The following is a 23,035-nucleotide window of genomic DNA, read 5'->3' on the forward strand; positions in this document are numbered from 1 at the left end:
TGCTCTGTAAGAGCTAAGTAAGTGTTTTCATTTTAAATGGTTGAGAATCCTATTCGTGTTGTTGTAAATATTGCACAGATGAATGATTCCTGGCTGATTTCCCTATCATCTTTGTTCTTCCTGCTTCTCACCATGATACTTCTGCCAGTGCAGCTTTGTACTTCTACTTTTGCTTAGGCTTTTTCTGTTGTGGTGTTTTCTATAGCCACCCATTTTTCTATTGCCTTTCAGCAGCCACTCTTCAGCTGTTACCTTTAGTGGATCTATGGCGAAGGGTTCCACATTTTGAGTGATAGTTGGTATATTAGATGAAGATTGAATGTTGGGGAGAGAGAAAAGCAATAGCTGTGTAATTTGTGTCACTACAATATGTAGTGCATCTCTTGCTTGTTTGTTCTGTACAGCATATTTACCAAGTATTCATTAAGGGCCATGTATCTGCCATTTTTATGCATGCTGAGTATTACTTTACTTTTGCCTTAAAGCAACAAACATCTCCTATTCCAGAAATCCACAGCTGGGGGCAGGAATGAGAAAGATACAGAGTATTGCCTAACAATCTGACAAATATTTTACTGATAATACAAAGTACATGAATATGAGAGAGAGGCTTAGAATAGCAACTAAACTACATCTTAACACATTTTGAAAGGATGTGTGGCTCTTTTATAATGGAACATATGGTGATAAATCAAGAAGGAAAGAAAACTGTGTATTAGAATGACTAATATTGGAACAAATGGCTACATATTTTTCCATTATAAAGCAGCGGTTGTTATTGTAGTACGCACTACAATAGGTATATCTCAGTGGTTTGAGCATTGGCCTGCTAAACCGAGGGTTGTGAGTTCAATCCTTGAGGGGGCCACTTAGGGATCTGGGGCAAAAATCAGTACTTGGTCCTGCTAGTGAAGGCAGGAGGCTGGACTCGATGACCTTTCAAGGTCCCTTCCAGTTCTAGGAGATGGGATATCTCCATTAATTTTAGCACTACATAGGACACAGCAGCTTTATATCCCCACTTTCCCATAGTGATTGCCTCACCTTCAGGATACGTAACATTCTCTCCCCCAGTGCTAGGAGGTAGTCTCTATGACTGGGTACCATTACCATCTGCTTTTTCACTTAAAGCAAAAGCCTTAGTTCTGAGCCAGGTGTAAACTGAATGAGGGAAGCCTTCCAAATTCTGCAGAATGACTGTGGTGATGCCATTGTTACAGAGGGAGGACCTGGGTACTGTTGCTTTTAGGGTGGCTAGGGAAGTCTCTGCCTGTGTTTGTAGCCCCAACCAACATTACTTAACTGCCCTAGCAGATGGCTCCTGTCACTCCAACTTGGCAATAACATATTTTTGTGTTTCACTGCTCATCTTACTGGTATTATAAATTGCCTTTGTGGGTAGTTTGGGAGATGCAAACTACTGAGAACAAGGTTTCTAGTGGACTGGACTGTCGATGGTCAGAAACCTAGCCAAAACACCCAGAACTCTGAGTGGGATGGTCATGGGTGAGGAAATGGAATCCAAAATTCTGCTGCTCTGTTAGATGGGAGTGCAATATTAGCCTTCTCCTCGCTCCTTCTGCTTTCGGAACACTGTGCTACCTGAAATGATGTCATAATGTATGCGATCAGGAAAGTGGCACATAAACTGCAGCTGGAGTTTGTGTATATTTCAGTTTGTAAACAAGTTTTGTGAATTTATCTTGGATTGTTTTCTGGCCTTTTTTAATAACAATTTTATTGAGGAAGTTTTAACAGACATACCAGTAGTAATGTAAACATCAGAAAGAAAATGTTATTGCTACCTCTGAACTTACTCTTTTGTTTAGAGAAATATCATGCTGTAATGTAATCGTCCAATCTCTTTTTAGCAGGATGTTACTTTATTGCAGTGAGCCTTTTTACACCACCCAGGATGCGTTGTTTCTGGTGACTTGATTAAATTGAGTGAAACTGCTAATTGTCCTCATTTATAAAACCGGGTGTGTCTATCAAATGTTAATATTTAAAATATGGATTTTGCTGGTCAATTACTTTGTCTAAGTATTGAATAAATGGTAGCCAAATACCTAAATATTTCTTTGTCCTCTGCCTGTTTTGATGGATATGGAATTGATGGGTTAAGTTTTCTATAATAACCTCATATATGTTTTAGAAACATTTTTCTAATTTGGGACTATTTGTTTTTTTTCCCAGTGAGAGGTTATCTGTAGCTTAGCAGCTACTAGGATACCTCTATTTCTTTGAGTATGACCATTTCTGCAAGGAAGTACCAGGAGGCTTACCAAAAAATCACTGGATAATAAATATCCAACTTGTAATATTTGGTTACGAATTGCATCCCAATATTCTCTAATGGCGGGACATGTCCTCCATATAAAGTCTTTCATGACAATGTCAATATTTATTCCCCTTCTGTCTCTCTATTTTTAGCCTGATGTGAGCGTATTATTAAAACAGTATCTTGAAGAAATGTTCTTATATCTTTCTACAGACTGAGGTTGCTGATCCTCTTTTCCAGATCAAAGCCCGTTACTCTGGAGTAATTTGTCTCTCCAAATTCTTTTCCCATCCTGTCATAAATGGGCATTTCATTGCTATAGGAAAGCTGTCTGCAACTGCTGTATTTTTTTTCTTCTACATTGGCTAGAAACCATTGCTTTTATTAAATTTAACTTTCTGTATAAAACAACTTTCCTAGAAAAGTTGAGAAACGTAATGCCTAAATTGAAGGTACTGATACTGTACAGAGTGTGAGCCAGTTAAGTTAGTTTGATTTCTAAAAAATTAGAAAAGTTTCTTTGAACAGCTGACCAACTGGACCTTTTTTTTTCAGGTCTTGTGTTTGGAAATGTTGCCATTGGGGGAGCATCATGGATCTGTAGTCTATTCCTTCTCAGCTCTCCGTGAAAGGGCTGATTGTCATCATGCAGTGCTTCCTGACTGGCGGATTCTCCTTGTTGACTCTGCTGTTGCTATTTAGTATTTAAAAAACAATAATTTCCCCACCTGACTCAAATGAAACAAGTGCATTCAAACCATGTGCCCGAACATTTTGTTACACACTAATTATTAGTATGCAGTGTCATGCCCAATTCTGTTTTGAGACTAATGTAAACCATGTCACAATTCACAAATGATCAGTTCTTGTATCGTCCAAAGAATGTGTAAGAGTACTTTATTGTAGTAGGATAACAGAGATGGGAGCCCTTACAAATGAATAGTAAGAGACTATATAAAGTAACAATATGATAGTATAACAATTGTAGTTGGAATATTTATTGACAAAATATTGAATTGGACAACTGAAAATGATCTAATATAATAGATGAATATTACTTGGCAAGTACACCTCTACCCTGATATAACGTGACCTGATATAACACAAATTTGAATATAATGCGGTAAAGCAGCTCCGGGGGGGGGGGGGGGGGGGGCGGTGAGACTGCACGCTCCGGCGGATCAAAGCAAGTTCGATATAACGTGGTTTCACCTATAACAAGGTAAGATATTTTTTTTTTGGCTCCCGAGGACAGTGTTCTATTGGGGTAGAGGTGTATTAGGCACTTTAAAATGTCTTTCCCTTCCTCACCTTAGTACTAAAGAATGCACTTTCTTCAGCCCAACCTGCAATACTTCGCTAAGTTATTTTAGCACTTTGGTCTCTTGCTATATCCGGTCCCAGTCAGTCCTTCATCCTCATCAAATATATTCCCTAGCAGCAGAGAACTTGGCAATAAGGAAATGGATGTGCTGACTGTATTTTTGGCTTCATTAAATGTTCTCTGGGTGGCTGACTTTGTTGAATAACTAACCTGGAAAGTTCCCCCCCTGCAGGATCTAGTTTTTACCCAGTTTACTGTGGACCTAATTGTGCAAACACTTACATGTGGAAGTAACTTTACTTCCATGTGAGTGAGTTTTCTGACAACGGGACAACTCAGATAAGGGAAGTTACTCATATGAGTAAGTGTATTCAGGATCAGGTCTTTCAGATTCAAGCTTGACAAGCTGGAAGCAGACTTGAGTCCCTGCTGAGTTTGTTCTGTGTATAAAGTATGCTGGTTGGCCTTCCATTCTGTCAGTCTTGCTCCTTCCACAAGTACTTACACTACCTGCATGTGAATTTGTATTTGTGACTTTTTTATGCCAGTGGAGGGAGCTGGGCTAATCTGTCTTTTTATTCATGTGTCGTTTGGGCGGATGGCAGCCACTTTTAGTTGGTGATCTTCTAAATTATGTGTGTGCATTACCAGACTTAAGAGGCTGTCCACAGATGTCACACTTACTGCAGCTTTATTTTTGGAGAGCCAATATTGCTGGTGTTGACTAAAAGAACTCCTTTTATTTTAGTGGTTGGATAAGATATTTTCATTAAAATGAGGGAGGGATCTACCCAATTGAGCTCTTAGCCTGGTCACACATTTTTAGACAGTCTCCTTCCTTTTACATCCTCCTTTTACTACAAGAAAGTTTCATTAGTGATCTTATGAACTTAACACCCACCATAAAAGTGCTCGAGCACATGAAACCGTGCTTTTCAAGCGGGAGAGGAAAGAGGAGTCCTTTTCATTTGCAAGAGCCACATAACTCTATTTTACATTCACTTCCACATTTCACAAAGAGTGAGGTGAGGAAAGGAAAATAAGGGTTTATTATCATTAGAACATTGTTTGGTGCTCCATATTTGCATTTGAGTTCCTAGTATTTTACATTGCATAGATCATTGACACTGGAATCTGCTCTTTTGTATGTCACAGAGGCATCTACTTGTCACAGTTGAGCTTTCCTTTTTGTACAGTGACCTGTAGGTACATTATTCCACTTGTTTCAGAGAATCTTATTCAGAACAATATGTAATTAATATTATAGAAATTATACATATAGTATATAGTAATATTGAAAGGACTATTTAGTGGAATCTTCAGAGAAGCCTTTAGATAGGAAATGAATATCAACTGTGTTTCATTTTAGGGGTGTGCATGTGAATTTAGATTGCTTGTTTGTGAGATGTGCCAGACTAGCAATCCTAGGTATAGAAGTCTTCTCATTATCCACAGAAGAGGGACAGCGGCATTGCAAGCTGCCCTACCGCACTGCCCAAACTATGTGCCTCATCCCCATCATGAGCTAATGGGACCATCTTTAGGGTTGAGCTTCTTAGTCTACAGTTCTTGGGCTATGCTGAGTCTGCCAGAAGTGTTAATAAGGAGATTTATTGGGGGCAACACTTGCTTCTGGGACCTGGACTGAGACCTTCAAGCTTATTTCATAACCTTTTTCTCATAACTGAGCCAATGCATTTTATAGGGTGAAAAACTGATTAGTTGTGAAACGTATTCCTCACACAATTGCCTGTATTTTGTTTGTTGCATCCTGATCACATTTGTTTTCTAGGTACTTTTCGCAATTGTATTGCACTGTGGTGCTACACACTGTTGCTGTTTGTTCATGCGTGTGCCCTGTCAAATGTGTTATTTAAAAGTATATAGGAGGCCCATTTCCTTCAATGGGATCCGTGAGATCATAAGGGTACATAGAGGATTGGAAGCTTTAGATTATGTGAGCTAAAGTAGCATTAGTGCCAAACTCACCTCATAATTTTAAAATAAATAAAATCCAGACTTAACAAGGAATTAAGAAATGTGCACATAGGACCTCACCCAAAATGGATTGACAAAGGAGGTGTTTTTTCGTTAACGTCAGTGTGCTTTTGGATTAGCCCCGTAAGAAGCATAACACATGATCTTTCATTGTTGTTTTTAACAGCTACTGCTTTAAGCACCAGACAATGACTCCTCCCGCAAATCAGCTATTACAGTGCACAAAAAAGTAGTGTCAGAAGCTATAAACTGAAGTTAAATTTAACTTCTTTGCAGTAAAGGAAAATTTCAGCTGTCTCTCTAACTAGGAAAGAATGGAATGAGTAGGGAAATCTTACTAATTTACTTTTATGCCTAAAAGTGTATTTTGATAAATGGAGAGCTGGATAATGGTTTTCATTAAGTGCTACTTTAAAATTATTTGGAGAACATTCTCTGAAGTACTTATATAAATAAGCAGTCCCAAATTAGACAAGTGCTGGTGTACCTTGCTGATTTAGGGTCTCAAAATTTACAGAGGAAGTAAGTGAAATTGAAAAGGATACAAAGTTATCATTTGACTCATTTCCAGTGCTTCATGCTTTATGTTGACCAGCTTTTACAATGACATACTGGCAACAGAAGTGAACAATGAAACATTTTGAAGGGCTAGATATGTCAGAGGTTTGGGTCAGGGATTTAGGACTTCTCACTTCTTTGTCACTGTTTTGAATTTGCTCCTGGTTGTCTGATATTTAGGTATCTACTGTATGTGAGATGAGTTAGGACCTTCGCTGAGACAGATGGTCACAACACCAAAATTGCTATTACATTTGACTTTCTAGCTGGAAGTCCCAGAAAGACCAAAATCTAGATAAACATGCCAAATTCATTTACCTCCCCCAGAATTTTTGCCATTCTTACAGCATAGGAAGCACCAGTATGCATATTAGACATCAGCTGTGTGGCAAGGGCATACAATTTTAATAAATGAAATGTAGGAAAAGGCAGACAAAAAGGAGTTTCATTTAAAATACTCAACACTTTAATTGCCATGGAGAATGTCATTATGAGTAGTGGTTTCCACCTAGCTGATAACATAGGCTGCAATGGATTGGTATTTTAAAATTTTTTTTACACTAACTGTAGAAAGAGGTCAAACAATTTCTCACTGAAAGGATAATAAATTGTCGAAATGGCATATCAGTTAGGGACTCGCTCTCTCTTTTTGAGTCAGTCAAGAAACAATTAATGGGCTCCTAGGGAAAGGATTTACTAAAAGGGGGGCCTTGATGAGAGCAAGAGTTGTGCTTTTTCCAAAGATGTCTTGTGCCCTTAAAATGCAAAAAGATCTGTAAAGAATTGTCTTCCTTTGCAAAGCATCTGCATGTAATTCCTTTGTACAGGCAAACACAGCTTGAACCACATTAAGATATCTATTTTTAAGGAAGACAGATCCTCAGCTGGTATTAATAGTACAGCTCCACTGAGTACACCTCTAGCCCAATATAACACTGTCCTCGGGAGCCAAATAATCTTACTGCGTTATAGGTGAAACTGCGTTATATCGAACTTGCTTTGATCCGCCGGAGTGCGCAGCCCCGCCCCCTCCGGAGCGCTGCTTTACCGCGTTATATCTGAATTCCTGTTATATCAGATCATGTTATATCAGGGTAGAGGTGTATATAGATTTACACCAGCTGAGGATAGGACTCTGTTTTCAATTCAGGATTGGTTAAAAGGTGGTAAAAGATTAAAAAATGAAGAAAGTATAGTGCTAAGCTGTCTAATTATTCTGTCTCTATGAATGCAGAATAAAGAAAAGTGATTAACAGTGATAGCAATGTGCTGCTTATCTAGGTGTGGCAGCATACCAGAATTCTGCTGGACATGCAAAAGCAGTAATGTTCAGGTCATTTCACACTGTTGACGTATGGTGTACAACAGCTTTGTGACCAGTATCCCTGAATCCCGATGGAAACATTTTTTAAAAAGAAAACTGTAGACCATTTACCATAACTTTAAAATGTAATGTGGCTATTAAAATAAAATCTTAAAGACAAAATTACGATTGAAACTAATTCTGTATTTTATAATTGTCATGGGTGATCTTTAAGGTTCTGGCAATATAATAAAATATTATCTATTTATTTAAATTTGCATTTTGATAGCTGCATCATTGGAAATTTATATTGAAAAAGTCTAGTTAGTGCATCCTTCTAGCAAGCAGCTTTCATTCCTCTATTAATAAACGACTGGCTTGCCTCAGTTGGTGTCAGACAGGAATATCATACTTGAAGCCAAGATGCTGGTGTCCCAGCTGGCACACCTCATAGCCTTGTGTTGTGGTCTGTTGCCAAATCCCCTAATGCTAATGAGGCATGTCTACACTACAGCAACATAGCTACAGTGCTTCCTACATCGACAGAAGGGCTTTTCCAATGATGTAGTTAATCCATCTCTCGGAGAGGTAGTAGGTAGGTTGATGGAAGAATTCTGTTGACCTAGCCATATCTATGCGGGGGGTTAGGTTGACCTAATGACAATGCTCAGTGTGAGTGATGTAGCTAGGTGGATCTAATTTTTAAGTTTAGAGTAGGCTTCAGTAACTCCTGTCTTTATACCATTTCCTCTCTGAGCTCAGATTGGCTCAGCTCTGAGGCTGGGAATCTGTAGGACATGCAGAACTGTCAACTGATAATAGATGCTTTCTGTATGGCTTGAAGAGACCTACTGAACATGCTTAATAACTGACACCCTTCTGGGATTTTCTTGGTACTTATCTTACAACATATGCAGAGACCTAGATTCAAGCAAATCATAGAAATGTAGGGCTGGAAGGGACCTCAAGAGGTCATTTAGTTCATCCCCCTATGCTGAAGGAGGACCAAGTATACCTAAACAATTCCTGGCAGGTGTTTGTCTAAGCTATTCTGAAAAACCTCCAGTGATAGGGATTTCACAACCTTCTTTGGTAACCTACTCCACTACTTAACTATCCTTCTAGTTAGGAAGATTTTCCTAATATCTAACCTAAATCTCCCTTGCTGCAATTACTTCTTGTCCTGTCTTCAGTGGACATGAAGAGCAATCCTCTGTATGATAGCCCTTAACTTAGACTTGATGTACACTAGGAAATTAGGTCGGTATAACTCTGAACAAGACAGTGAAACTGATCTAACCCTCGGGGTAGACAACACTAGGTCTATGGGAGCATTCTCCCGTTAACCTAGCTACCACCTCTCGGGGAGATAGATTACCTACGCTGACAGGAGAAGCCCTCCCATTGGCATAGGTAGCATCTTCACTGAAGCACGACAGCAGCACAGCTGCAGTGTTTTAGGAGTAGACAGGCCCTTATTTGAAGACTATCAGGTACCCTGGCAGTCTTCAGTCCATTCCTTCTCACCAGTGCTGCTCTCCCTTTTGTATATTGCAACAGTTTATTTTTTAAGTCTAAAGCATGTGGGTTTTATTAGCACCTAGCGTAGATGTTTGGAGTTGTCCAGGACAAGCCAACACATTATTAAAGGTGTCAAACCCTGTCTACATTACGTGCTAATACATTTTTTAAAAGTACTTAATTAAAATATGTTAGCTAACACATTTTAAAAAACCCCTAGTTTAGAGAAGGCCGAAATGTGTTCTGGGACCACTTCAGTAACTGACAGAAAGCTTAATGCTATGTTTGAAAATTGTAAGATTGTTTCTTAATTATTGTGACTAAGATTCAGTTGTTTGTCAATCTGATGTATTTATGAAGGGCCTGATTTTGTAGTCCTTACACAAGCAATAGTTACTTGCTAGTTGTCCCCTTCAAGTGACTAAGGATTGGAGGACTGGACCCAACAACTGAATATTTTATTTTTATTGTTAATGACATCTGCTATAAAAGCAAGATGAAGATATTGGGGAAGCATAAAAGGGGATACAAATTCTAATTCAGATCTTACTTTGTGTTATTAATTTGTGTCTGGTTACTGGTTAGCATTTTTTCATGCCTGTATATTAGGAGACCATTTCATATCTTTAAATTATAATTTCCCTTTTCCAACAAATCTCGTGTTCATTGGTTTTTGGAGACTTGGACTTCATAGGAGAAAATTCAGTTCACATGTTAAATGGATCTAGCTAGGTTTCCGAGTCTGCTGTGGACCTTTCTTGTAAGGTGATTACTGTTCTCCACTCATTTCTACTGATTTCAGGAAGTCGTGGGTACATGAAGCTTTTCAGGAAGTGCTCAGCACCATGCGGGATTGTGCTCCAAATGTACAAGTTACAGCTTGTCTACGTGGTGCATTAGTCTGCACTGGAGAGGTGTAAATTCTAGTGCGCCCTAGCATGTCATGCAACTGGCCCATGTGAACCCTGCTGGTGCACACTAAAAGTTCCCTAGTGCACATTAATGTAGTGCTGTTTCAAACGCTACTACATTCATGTGCACTAGGGAACTTTTAGTGTGTGCTAGCAGGGTCCACATGGGTCCGCTAGTGTGCAATGCACTATTGTGCATTAGAATTTACTCCCCTCTAATTAAGACTAACACACCATGTAGACAAGTCTTTAATCCTCCTGTCTCTTCTCCTAACTACATGTTTTAAAATATCAAGAGGAACATGAAATGTTGATAGTTTAGTTTAAAAGAAAGTTCAGCCAGGGAGAAAAGAGGTACTTGTCCTGAAAACGTAGATGTTCTTGTTGTAGCAATATTTAACTGAGCAGGTCCTCTCTTTCAATGTTGTTTCAGTGTTCCTTTTTTATTACTTTCTCCTTAATTGCATTCTTATAGTAGGCATCTCAGATCCATGCACATTTCATAACTCTTTCTCCTCTGGGTTTTAGTTTTCACAAAGCATGGAGGCTGTTTGCTTACACTGGTGCTGAAAATGATTTCTTCATTAACTGCAAACCAGGCTCCCCTTTTATTGATCCTTCTTGCTGCTGGTGCATGCTCTTGATGTGATGATCTAATAGCTTAGTGATGCTCTTCCGGAATCTGGTATTTCTTATTTCTTCTTCGAGTGATTGCTCATGTGTATTCCACAATAGGTGTGCGTGCTCGCCACATGAACCGGTGCTGGAAGTTTTTCCCCTAGCACTACCCCTAGGGGAGTGCCCCTAGTGACCCCTAGAGTGGCGCCTCTATGGCGTGGTATAAGGGGTGCTGCACGCTCCCCCCACCCTCAGTTCCTTCTTGCCACCAGTGAAGGTGCTTTGGAACTGCTCTGCTCTAGCTTGTTTGCAGCTCTCCTCCAGAACTCTTGTTCGTTCAGTGTAGTAGTACCTGTAGTTAAAGTTTAGTTTAGTGCGCCCAGGCCGGGTCATGCCCCGTGCCCCAGGTTTTAAGTCATGCAACACTTGTAGGTGACTGATGCCAGTGAGTGATCCGCACACGGACTGTTTATGCTGTTTGGGTGAAACCCATCTCAGCGATTGCTGCAAGATTTGGACCAAAAGAGAGAGAGACATTCAGCTCCAGGCCATCCTGATGGAGTTGGCGTTGTCCCCAACTCTGGAGTGTTGCTCCGAGTCGGCACTGGGTACCACAGTGTTGGTGAGTGGTGACCCCCCGGCGCCGTTTACCAGTCGGCGCCGTTTACCAGTCGGCACCGCTCCCCATCCGCGGGGCATGCCAAGATGGCTGAGAAGAGGCCTTCTCTGCCGCGGCACCGGAGCAAAACTGGGGGAGAGGCTAGACCCATGCTGGGCAGTTCTTATAAAAAGTCGTAGGACTATAAGAAACTCCTGCAAAGGCAGTCCCAGTCTGCCCCCCAGCCTGGGTACTCCAAGGGCAAACAGGTGGGGAAACGGCAGTTTTGACGGGACGCCCAGTTTGCATCAAGGATCAACTCACAATAAAGCTTCCCTTCCCCAAGTGGTTGTGTGCTTTTCTCCCGGAGTGGTCACGGTTGACCTCGGACCGATGGGTCCTCAGCACCATCTACTGGGGCTACACCCTCCAGTTTACCTCTGCCCCCATCCCTCCTGGGGGACCCCTCTCACGAGGCTCTGCTCGAGCAGGAAGTGGGTCGGCTCCTTGGTGGTCCCAGTGGAGTTCAAACACAAGGGTACTACTCCTGCTATTTCCTTATCCCGAAGGCCAAAGGGGGGCTCAGACCCATCCTGAACCAGTTAATGGTGAAGCTCAAGTTCCTCATGGTCTCTCTGGCTTCCATGATCCCCTCCTTGGATCCCGGGGACTGGTATGCTGCCCTCGATCTGCAGGATGTGTACTTTCACATCCATATATTCGAGGGGCACAGGCGCTTCCTTTGTTTCATGGTTGGGCAGGAACACTACCAATTTACGGTCCTCCCGTTTGGCCTGTCCATGCCCCCAGGATATTCACAAAGTGTATGTCTGTGGTGGCGGCCTACCTCACACGCCATGAGGTCCAGATCTTCCCCTATCTGGCTGATGAAGGGCAGCTCCCAGTCGCAGATGTGGGATCACGTGGCGCTCCTCCTGTCCATGTGCGCCATTCTGGGCCTGTTGGTGAATGACACCAAGTCCACATTAGTCCGAGTACAGCGTATAGAGTTTATCAGGGCAGTCCTGGATGCCACATCAGCCAGGGCCTCCCTCCCACTGGACAGGTTCGAGACCCTGAAAGGGCTCATCAACACAGTCACAAGGTTTCCAGTGACAACAGCCAGAGCGTGTCTCCAGCTCCTGGGTCACATGTCGGCGTGCACATATGTGGTTCGCCATGCCAGACTCAGAATGAGGCCCCTCCAACTTTGGTTGGCCTCTGTGTTCTCCCAGGCCAGAGACAGGATGGACAAGGTCCTCACTGTGCCCCAGACGGTGATCACCTCCCTACAATAGTGGTTCTCCCCGGGAAACATGTTCCAAGGGGTCCCATTCAGAGGCAGGCCCACTTCGATGGAACCGGTGTCCGATGCATCGTCACCTGGGGTGGGGAACCCATGTGGGGGACGTTCAGACCCAAGGTCTGTGGTCTGCACAGGAGCTGGCCCTCCACATAAACGTCAAGGAACTCAGGGCGGTCCGGCTGGTATGCGTGATCTTCCGCTCGCACCTGGAGGGCAGGAGGCAAGGCAGGGCCCGATCCTATGCCTGGAAGTCCTCAGGCTGTGGGACTTCTGTATGGACCACGACATTTGCCTATAGTCTTACCACCTACCGGGTGCCTGGAACTCGCGGGCGGATTGCTTGAGCCGGGACTTCTCCTCTCAGTACGAGTGGTCTCCCTACCCAGAGGTTGTGCACAGACTGTTCCAAAAGTGGGGAATTCTCCAGGTGAACATGTTCACGATTCGGCAGAACCGTTGATGTCCCCGGTTCTGCTCGGGGGGAGGGAGAGGCCTGGGACTGGGCGCTATCTCCGATGCCTTCCTCCTACCCTGGACAGGCCAGTTTCTCTATGCTTTCCCCCCATTCCTGCTGATCGGCAAGGTCCTGGAAAAGATAAAGATGGACAGGACTCGGGTCCTCCTGATTGCCCCGGTGTGGCCCAGGCAATATTGGTACAGGACCCTCACAAGCCTGGTGGTCTCCCCACCGTGGCCATTGCTGTCCTGGACCTATTCTCCAAGGACCAGGGCCGCCTCCTCCATCCCAACCTAGCGGCACTCCACCTCACGGCGTGACTGCTCAATGGTTAGGCCGGGAGGAAAGGATGTGCTCGGAAGGGGTTCAGCGCGTCCTCTTGGAAAGTAGGCGACCCTCCATGCGTCTCAGTGGTCTCAGTTTTCCCGATGGGCAGCTGAGTGGGGCTTTTCCCCCATGGCTGCCCCGATCCAGCTCATTTTAGACTATCTCCTTCACCTTAGAGCTCAAGGCCTGGCGCTCTCGTCCGTCAAGGTGCACTTGGCGGCCATATTGGCCTTCCACCCACACTATGACTGGCCAGTTCCTTAAGGGATTGGATCGTCTCTTCCCGTACATTAGGCCCCCAATTCTGCAATGGGACATGAACTTGGTGCTGGCCAGTTGACGGGTCCCTGCTTTGAGCCGTTAGCTACATGCTCCTTGTTGCACCTCTTGTGGAAGATAGCCTTCCTGGTGGCGATCACATCTCCTAGACGGGTCTCAGAACTCAGGGCCCTGACCTCGAAGCCCCATATGCGGTGTTCATAAGGATAAGGTCCAGCTCCGCCCATATCCTTTGTTCCTCCAGAAGGTGGTCTCCGCCTACCACATTGGTCAGGACATTTTCCTGCCAGTCCTCTGCCCCAAGCCCCATGCATCCGGTGAGGAGCACCACCTCCATATTCTGGATGTGAAATGGTCTCTGGCTTTTTACCTGGAACAGACTAAGCCGTTCAGGAAGTCTTCGCAGCTGTTCATATCCTTGGTCGAACGCATGAAGGGTCGGCTGATCTCCACTCAGCGGCTCTCCAACTGGATCATCTCGTGCATCCGTACCTGTTATGACCTGGCGGGAATCCCTCCGCTGTCGAGTATAAGGTCTGCTCATTCTCGTCCACTGCCTTTTTAGCCCATGTCCACATTCAGGACATTTCCAGGGCTACCACGTGGTCTTCTGTTCACACGTTCACCTCGCATTATGTGATTGTCTCCCAGACCAGGGAGGGATGCTGGGTTTGGCAGGGCTGTGCTCCGTCCCGAGAGTTTGTGAACTCCTACCCACCTCCAACAGATATAGCTTGGAATCACCTATTGTGGAATACACATGAGCAATCACATAAAGAAGAAAAGACAGTTACCTTTTCTGTAACTGGTGTTCTTCAAGATGTGTTGCTCATGTCTATTCCACATCCCACTCTCCTTCCCCTCTGTTGGAGTTGTCTGGCAAGAAGGAACTGAGGGTGGGGGAGCGTGCAGAGCCCCTTATATTGCACCATGGAGGTGCCACTCCAGGGGTCGCTGGAGCGCTCCCCTATGGGTACTACTAGGGCAAAAACATCCGGCACCAGTGTACGTGGAGAGCACGCACACCTATTGTGGAATATTCATGAGCAACACATCTCGAAGAACACCAGGTACAGAAAAGGTAACTGTCATGTCTGTAATGTAAATCAGCTCCCAGATTTTTCAGGGTCTGTTTTGTATTTATTGTAGCTAATATTTTCATCATACTCTACGTGTATTGAAGACCATCAATAGATATGTTGTTGGAAACATCGTGAAATCCTCAAAAGGCCATACTCATGAATTTAGCAAGGTCAAAATTGGCCCCCCAAAACTGACGAAAGGGCCTAAACAGCAAACTAGTGTGATGGGAAATCAAGTCTTACATAGGGGGTTGAGGTGCTTGCATGAATCCTGACCTCATCAATCTGGGACAGTTGGTTGATGCCTAGTCCAAAAAAGAATCTACCTGGGACTCTCCCTAGGGGTATCAAGGGATGTGAGGTACCTCACCACTACCAGCCCTCAGCATGAAGCAGGCTTCTCTGTGCCTGCTGTAGCTCAGCTACCTGAAACCAACAGCCTCTGGCCACACACAAGCCCTAACGTTCATGTCTCTGCAGGCCTCGGCCTCTCTGTGCAGAGTGATAGACACACACCAACCCCCAACTCATCAGCATGCTCCCTGTGGGATCCAGCCCCTGTCACTGGCCGCTCTCAGAAATTGCCAGGTAAGCTGTGACAGTGTACACATAGCTTGACTGGCACAATGCAGGATCAAGTCCTTTATAACATTACAGCCCTGAAATATATCAATAGTGAAACAGTCATACATTTATGATACAAAATCAAAAGTATAACATGCCTCGAAACTCAATTTTAACAGGCTAAAATCCTTGACTAAGATAGTTTCTCACCTAAAGCAAGCCCCCATGGTCACCAACCCACCTGTCTGGGATCCACTATTCGTGGGTGCAAAAAGCACTGTCCTTTTTGGTCCCTCAGTGATGGACAAAAAAGGTGTCCTTCTGCCTTCCTCTTATACCTCAAAGCTCACTGTATTTATCCCCAGAGCCGGGCTGACCCTCTGCGGTTTCTTTCCTGCAGTGCTGGCTTCACGTACTCCTGTTTACTGTGTATGCAGGTGGGGCTTCCACTGTATTGACTTAGAATGCATAGTTTACACATGACTGCATGAAACCTGTTTGTCATTCTGCCTGAGACACTGTCATTATACATATTTTCAGTACGTACACACAACTCCTTAAATAGGATCTATACATACATCTCACAATGATTATGAAGGTCAGTATGATATAAGCTTTTATTAGACTCCTCACACAATCTCTTTTAGATGAATACTGTACTAAGAAAGTAGCATGTGGGGTTTAATGGGTTTGTCGGGCCTAAGAGGAGTTGCTGTTACAGAACAGTGAATCCTTTGCCAGTTGAAATTTGAGGGGTGCTTAGGGTTGCACCTGAGATGGTTGATGGATGCCTAATCCAAGAAAGAAAGACTCAGTCCTCTACAAACCACTGGGTGTTTTGGAAACCAGACTCAACCTTTCCACCATGGCATAATTTTAACCCCAGTCAGGGAATGAATATATTCCCTGCTGCAAGAACACACAGATGCATGTGGCCTTTAGATTAGCAGCATAGCCTGCACACTGAATCCTAGTTGTTTTCAATCTACATCACTGTCTGCATGCTATCAGAACAGACCCATTTTACCTGTTATATCCTCGTGCCTAGGAGCCTTGTCCCCAACCGAATGCTCAGCGCCATAACCCTGAGCTTCCTGTTCTGCTACTACGGGTTTGTTAGTCACTATACACGTCTACTGTTGTAAATGCTCAGAATATGTTATCTTGGTTGCTAGGAATGCAAGCTTCAACTCATTGCTATTGTGTTTCATGTTAACAATCAATCCCACGTTAGTGTCTAATATTATTGCCCCCCCAAGATGAATAATGACTGCATTCCGGGAGGCACATTGTTACTGGAGTTTATAAATCAGGGATTTCAGCTGATACCAATTTCAGATGGATCAACTGAAGTGGATTCTGTCCTGTGGAGAACAGAGTTGGAATCTCTGGTGCCCTGCTTCTGTACCCTTCTACACCCAGTGAACAATAGTGTAGCCCAAAATTCACACCAGGAGTGGAGACTGCTGGTGACTACTTTGGAAGTATATATATCAGCCTTTTAATGGTTTACCTTTCCTGTACCCCCATTATGTTTTAGGGTTTTCCTGTGGGTGTTTAGGAAGTCTAAGAACGAAGGAAAGTTAAGCAATATGCATGATTGGTAATTTGACCAAATCTTTTAATTTGGCTGCCTCCATAGCTATCTTTGTTAAAAGAACACTGTGTTTGTAACACACATTTTCTGTACATGAGGATATTTTACATCAGATTAATCTATGCTATACTGTGTATCAGCAATAAGGTGTCTGATCTGACATCATTTTCTACTTGTAAGATTACCTACATTTATTTTCTGGTAGTTAGAAACGTCTATGCTGGTATATAGTAACAGGGACGATGCTGGACAATCTGTGTGACTAATGACTTTATATTATGACTTCAAAAGGAAATGATATACTCCGTTTAATTTGATAGCACAAGAAGAGGCCACCACATGTAGCAAGTGTTTAAAATAAAGCCTTTTCCACTGTCATTCTTACAGTCTACATATCTTTAGACAATACTGATGCCACTTATGTCATATAGTGAAGCAGGATGGTTTAGATTATATCTTTGTTCTTTTGTGTTTTGACAGACGTCACTAATACTGTGCAGGATTTTCTCTTTATTGAAGAAGAAGAAGAGGATGAATCAATAGAAATCACAGTTGAGGGGGAAAATGTCCCATACTTGAATATTCAGTAATTCATCTACTTGCATGGTCCACTCTACATATTTTCATCTTTAAATAGGACACAACTGTCTTGGAAGCCTGTGGACCAGAGAAAGGTATGGCATTGCTAGCATGTTATAGATGTGTACATTTTTTAGATGTAAAACTATAGACAACTTTATTCCAAATATATGATGCAAACTTTTATTTTTGGTGTGTTTGAGAATGAGAGACAACCCCACCTTGCATTCAAACAAACAACAAAAACCATTTCTGTCTTAGTGTTATTCTAATGCTGTTTAGATAGAGCCTTTGATTGTGTGTTCAGTAAGGAAGTTTTAACTGAATCAAACTGAACAGAGTTTCTCCTAGGCATGCTGTCCTACCATTTCTACCTTTTAATTCATTTTCGTTATAAATCAAGCAATTTGCCCCCGAAGAGTGCTTTTTCAGGCTTGTTTTCTTGCATGAAGTCTTAGACCCATCTACTTTCCTAGTTTAACTTAGGCTGTGTCTGCACTACACTGTGAACTAGGGCTGAGAGTCCCCTGCTTGTGATACTTATGCTAGCTCTCATTGAGCTAGCGAGAGAATAAATACAGTAGAACCTCAGAGTTCCGAACAGCTCGGGAATGGTGGTTGTTCATAACTCTGAACAAAACGTGATGGTTGTTCTTTCAAAAGTTTACAGCTGAACATTGACTTAATATAGCTTTGAAACTTTACTATGCAGAAGAAAAATGCTGCTTTTAACCATCTTAATTTAAATGAAACAAGCACAGAAACAGTTTCCTTACCTTGTCCAGGGACGGCTCCAGGCACCAGCACAGCAAGTGCGTGCCTGGGTCGGCAAGCCACGGGGGGCGGCCTGCCAGTCGCCGTAAGGGCAGCAGTCAGGCGGCCTTAGGCGGCGTGCCTACGGGAGGTCTGCTGGTCCCGCAATTTTGGTGGCAATTCAGCGGCGGGTACGCTGAAGCCGCGGGACCGGCAGATCACCTGCAGAAATGCCACCGAATCCGTGTGACCGCGGACCGCCCGCAGGTGTGCCGCCGAAGGCTGCCTGACTGCCGTGCTTGGGGCAGCAAAAAACAGAGAGCCACCCCTGACCTTGTCAAATCTTTTTAAAACTTTTCCTATATTTTTTTAGTAGTTTCATGTTTAACACACTACTGTACTGTACAGTATTTGCAGTATTTGCTTTATTTTGTGTGTCCCTGCTACCTGATTGTGTACTTCCAGTTCCAAATGAGGTGTGTGGCTGACCAGTCAGTTCGTAACTCTGAAGTTCTACTATAGCAATGTAGCTGTTTTAACATAGGTACCGGCAGTGGAGGCACAGCTGAGCGTCTGGTTTCCGGCAGATTTGTACTAGGCACAACTCAGCTGTGCCTCTGCTAGCTACGTTGCTATTTACACTCTCACTAGCTTGATGAGAGTTAGCGTGAGTATGTGAACCTGAGCAGGGGAATCGCACCCCTTGCACATAGTATAGGCACAGCCTAAGTGTAGAGCATTGAGGGAAGTGACTCATTGGGCTTCAATAACATACGGTTGAAAATAAGATGGAGAGACAAAGAGTAGAGAGGAAAGTGAAGAATAAAACAAGGGGATAACCAAAAAAATCAGAAATAAATATTTTTACAAAATATTTCCCCGGTCATGTAACATCTTGTTCCTATTTTAATTTTTGATTGTGTCTAACTGGCTTACTTGGATCATAAATAAGAGATTTCCCAGTCTTTTCTTCATTCCTGGAGGTTTTTAGTTCTCATTTACTGTCCTCTTGCTAGTTATTTAAATTGATTATATACATTTTTTTTGTAAATTCTAAATGCTTCAGAAACATTACATCTGGTTAAAACACTTTATTGTTATCCAGCCTCTTTCTCTCATGCCTTACTTGCTTACTTTTTTCCAGTGTGAAGGTGGTGTTGCCTATCTTGCCATTAGTGGTGGAAAGATTTTTTCTTTCACTCTGTCTCACATATGCACACACATTTCCTCTTCCATCCCACCCCCCATTTTCTTGTTTTTAAATTTCAATACTGAAAGTGTAGGTTCCAAGGGTACGCAGCCAGGAGATCTTCGTATATTCAGGGTCGTACAAACATGAAAAAATTAATCCACATAGCACTCCTGCGTAGGCAGCTAATTTTCCTATAAAGCAAATAACTGACTTACCCAGGGTTACACAATAAGTGGCAATGCTAGATCTGGGACTTCGCAACTCCAAAAGTAAAGCTGTATGGGGCATGATAAAACATAATATTGGTGCATCCGTTATTAATGAACTAAAATAATTTAGCTTTGGCAAATGCCGTCATTCTTAAGATCAATTGTTTCTTGTGTATGTTTCCTAGATTATTCTTAAACATACATTTTGAGATCTTAGTGTGGGAATTTATGAAGGAGACAAGTTCTTCAAAGCTCTTCCCTTTATCCTACTGACATCACCTCTGTCTGTCTGGGTTCATCTTTAGCCAGTTGCACTTTGTGTAGGCACTGATCTCTGTTAGGGAGAAGGTGCTGTTTTACATCTGCCATAAGAGATGTAGAGCTGGCTATCAACTGCATGTTACTGACACTGTTTTTAAAGATCTTGCATGGTGGCTGTGCAGGAGGGAAAGGGGAGGTTCTTTGCCTTTGCTCTAGGAACTGCAAAATCTTCAGCTGCAGATTTACTCCATACTTGCTCAGTTCAAGTTGTTTCCTCTGTGACTAAGCAGAGTACTTCCCATGGTGAGGAACTGTCCTGATACTTTGCAGAGGAAATGGATCAGATTACAACCGGAGATGTTTGTCAGTGGTAGTCCAGCAACATCTTGAGGACATCGAGGTTAGGTCATCTCTGCTTTTGTCTAGACTAGTGATGTTCACTGACATTCAGTATATATTGGGAGAATTTAGTTCCACAACCTGTTCTTTGGACCCACCTCCTTTCTGGCTGCTGAAGCTAGTGGGGAAATACTGGATTTTAAAGAGAGCAGATGACAAGCTGGTGTTAAAATGTGCATGCCAGCCTGTTTTACACGGACTGTCAACAGTCTCTGGGGGCTGTTTCAAAATCTGGAGTTCATCAAAGCCCACTGGTATTCCAGCCATGCCTTTTAGTAAAAGGCTTTTACTTCAGGAACAGGGAGGGATGCTGGCATAGGAGCTGCAATGGCAGCAGAAGAGTTTGAATTTGTTTGGTCTCATTCAGATGCTAAACTTACTTGACAAAGACTTTTCTGGTCCATCAGGTGACCTTTGTGTATTTATAATGCATAGGAATCCAGACCTGGATTTCTACATGTCAGAGAATGGTCGTGTATATGGACCATTTGTGTAAATGGTTCCTGCTGTAGAGATTTGAGCACTGGATGTTCCCTTCTGTTTACACAGGAACAAGGTAGAAGAAGTCAGTAGAAAATGGGTGGGTCCAACAGCTTAGCTCCATCTGCTCATCTGCTCCTGCTCTCAAATTTACCTCATCTCTTCTACAGTATTGTTATGGGAATAAGGCTGCCTGCATCAGGAGGGCCAGGTAGCAGCCACTTTACATGGTTTCCTTCTTTTTAGATCATCAAAGATGCAAGTGGCAAAGCAGAGATAGTAACTGATTCTGGAAGCAATATTAATTTCCACACTGCAAGGTCCCTTCTCCTATGAGGGAGAAGTCTGACTTAAAGGATGGAGTGGCTAATATCAGCAAGGCTTATTAGGCAGTGGTTACATACTCAGGGGGTGAGAGGGAGGGGAGTTTTGGACCTCCTTTCCCCATGGATCTTTTAAGGTTTGCATGCCAAAAGCTCTGCCACCTCCACTGTCACCAAACCCCTTCATTGTGTTGAGAACTTCACAAAGTGAAACACAGAGTTTCCCCTTCTGGTGGCTTTTTCCTCATGGGAGGATAAATCTGACCCCCTGTAAAAAAAAAAAAAAAAAAAAAAAAAAAAGGGCTACAGGAAATAACATCTGTACAATGGGTGACCATTTTAATTGAGAACTTGCTTGAAGAAGAAAATAGTGAAGTAGAAATGTGAAGCAAAGAACGTGCCTTAGGGCCTATTGGGGTACTGTTTGATTGTCTTGTATGACACATAAGTACAGCTAATTGGTAGTTCATTAATATCTTACATTTAAATGCTTCACTAAAGCTAGATCATTATAAACACATGTAACTAGTGAAAAAATGTGCAAGATCGAAGATTACTCAACTTTCATTAACATAATTAGCTTAATATGGAATAGAGAGTTGTTTTAGCTAATAAAGTTATTATATAGGAAATGATAAACTAATGTGACCCCAAATCCTTTCTAGCTTGTAATAGGAAGGCATGAGCTGCATTTGCTCGGGGCCGCACAATGTGATTTAGCTCCTCATGATGAATTGCATAAGGATCAAACTTAGGTCACAGGTAGACATAAAGGGATGATTTTTGTAAGCAAAAGCTAATAATAAAAAATGGATGATGCTGACTTGCAGGAAGGCAAAATAATGCTGCATTTCAAAACTAGTTTTCCGATGAAGCAAAAGCTTTCTGATTTTAAATCTCATAGGCAATGCTATTTAAAGATACTCTTTATCCTTGAGTCCGTGCTGTTCTTACTCATCTGAAAAGCAAGAGTTGAACATAGATTAGCAAATTGATTTAGACCGATTACCTTGTTCAGCTGGCTCTGTGTCTAAGACACATTGTTGCAATTAGAGTTGAGAAAACTATTTGCAATGACCAGCGTATTTGACAAATTTGTCTTTTTTTTTTCTGTTTGCAAATTATCCATGAACAAGCTTCACCTTTTACAAAATTGCTTGTTTGGTATTATTCTGTGAAAGGTTTGTGCAGAGGTATTTCATCCTGTGAATTTCTTGTGAACTGTTGCTATGGCTGTTGCTTTAAATACTCACCATCAGTAGGTTGCTACTTGTCTTGTCTTAACAGACAGGTTAGTCAGTCACGTGGTCTTTGTTCCTTGAGTCAACGACTCTGAAATCCAAAAGACCTGTTAAAAAGGCTGCATGAAACATATTCATAAATGACTGCTTATATGAATATACATATTTGCATGAGCATTCACAGCACTTTCCCATTATATTCTTGCAAACAAAATTTTACAAAATTCAGAGAGAAAGGATGGGTCAGTGCTTAGGGCATTAGCCTAGAACTTCAAAGTCCCAAGTTCAATTGCCACTCCATGACAGACTTTCTGTGTGATGCTGGGCAATTCACTTCCCCCTCTTTCCACCTCCTTTCCCCATCTGTAAAATGGCAATAATAGTACTTCCCTACCTCACTAGGAGCTTGTGAGAATAAATATATTAGGGCTGGTCTACACTGGGGCGGGGTCGATGTAAGATACGCAACTTCAGCTATGGGAATAGCGTAGCTGAAATAGACGTGTCTTATTTCGACTTACCTCGGGTCCTCACGGTGTGGGATTGACGGCTGCGGCTCCCCCGTCGACTCCACTACTGCCGCTCGCCCTGGTGGAATTCTGAAGTTGATGGGAGCACGTTTGGGGATTAATATATCGCATCTAGACGAGACGTGATATATCGATCCCCGATAGATCCATTACTACCCGCCAAATCGGCGGGTAGTCTGGACGTCCCCTTAGAATATGAAGCGTTTTAAGATCTACTGATGAAAAGCGCTAGATAAGAGCTGGCTATTATTATTGTGTGATTGCTCAAGGAAAGCAAGTGGGCGGAGGGTACAAGTGGTTTCAAAGCAAATTTATGGTTTCAAAGAAAAGTTGCAGTGGGGGAG

General features: G+C 42.7%; 1 protein-coding gene across 5 annotated transcripts in view; it reads left to right on the forward strand.

Moving 5' to 3' along the window:
• JAKMIP1 (janus kinase and microtubule interacting protein 1) overlaps positions 1–23,035 on the forward strand; it is a 250,316-nt gene that overhangs the window by 66,327 nt on the left and 160,954 nt on the right. For 4 of the 5 annotated variants that reach the window (XM_054031023.1, XM_054031019.1, XM_054031022.1 and 1 more), the window contains one exon: positions 17,205–17,398. The gene's annotated coding sequence lies outside the window, so the exon portion shown is untranslated. Of the gene's footprint in view, positions 1–15,034; positions 15,152–17,204; positions 17,399–23,035 lie in introns of those variants that run through there. The other variant, XM_054031020.1, reaches the window with a different exon arrangement.

This window comes from Malaclemys terrapin, chromosome 5, assembly GCF_027887155.1.
Source record: "Malaclemys terrapin pileata isolate rMalTer1 chromosome 5, rMalTer1.hap1, whole genome shotgun sequence".
Classification (NCBI taxonomy): domain Eukaryota; kingdom Metazoa; phylum Chordata; order Testudines; family Emydidae; genus Malaclemys; species Malaclemys terrapin.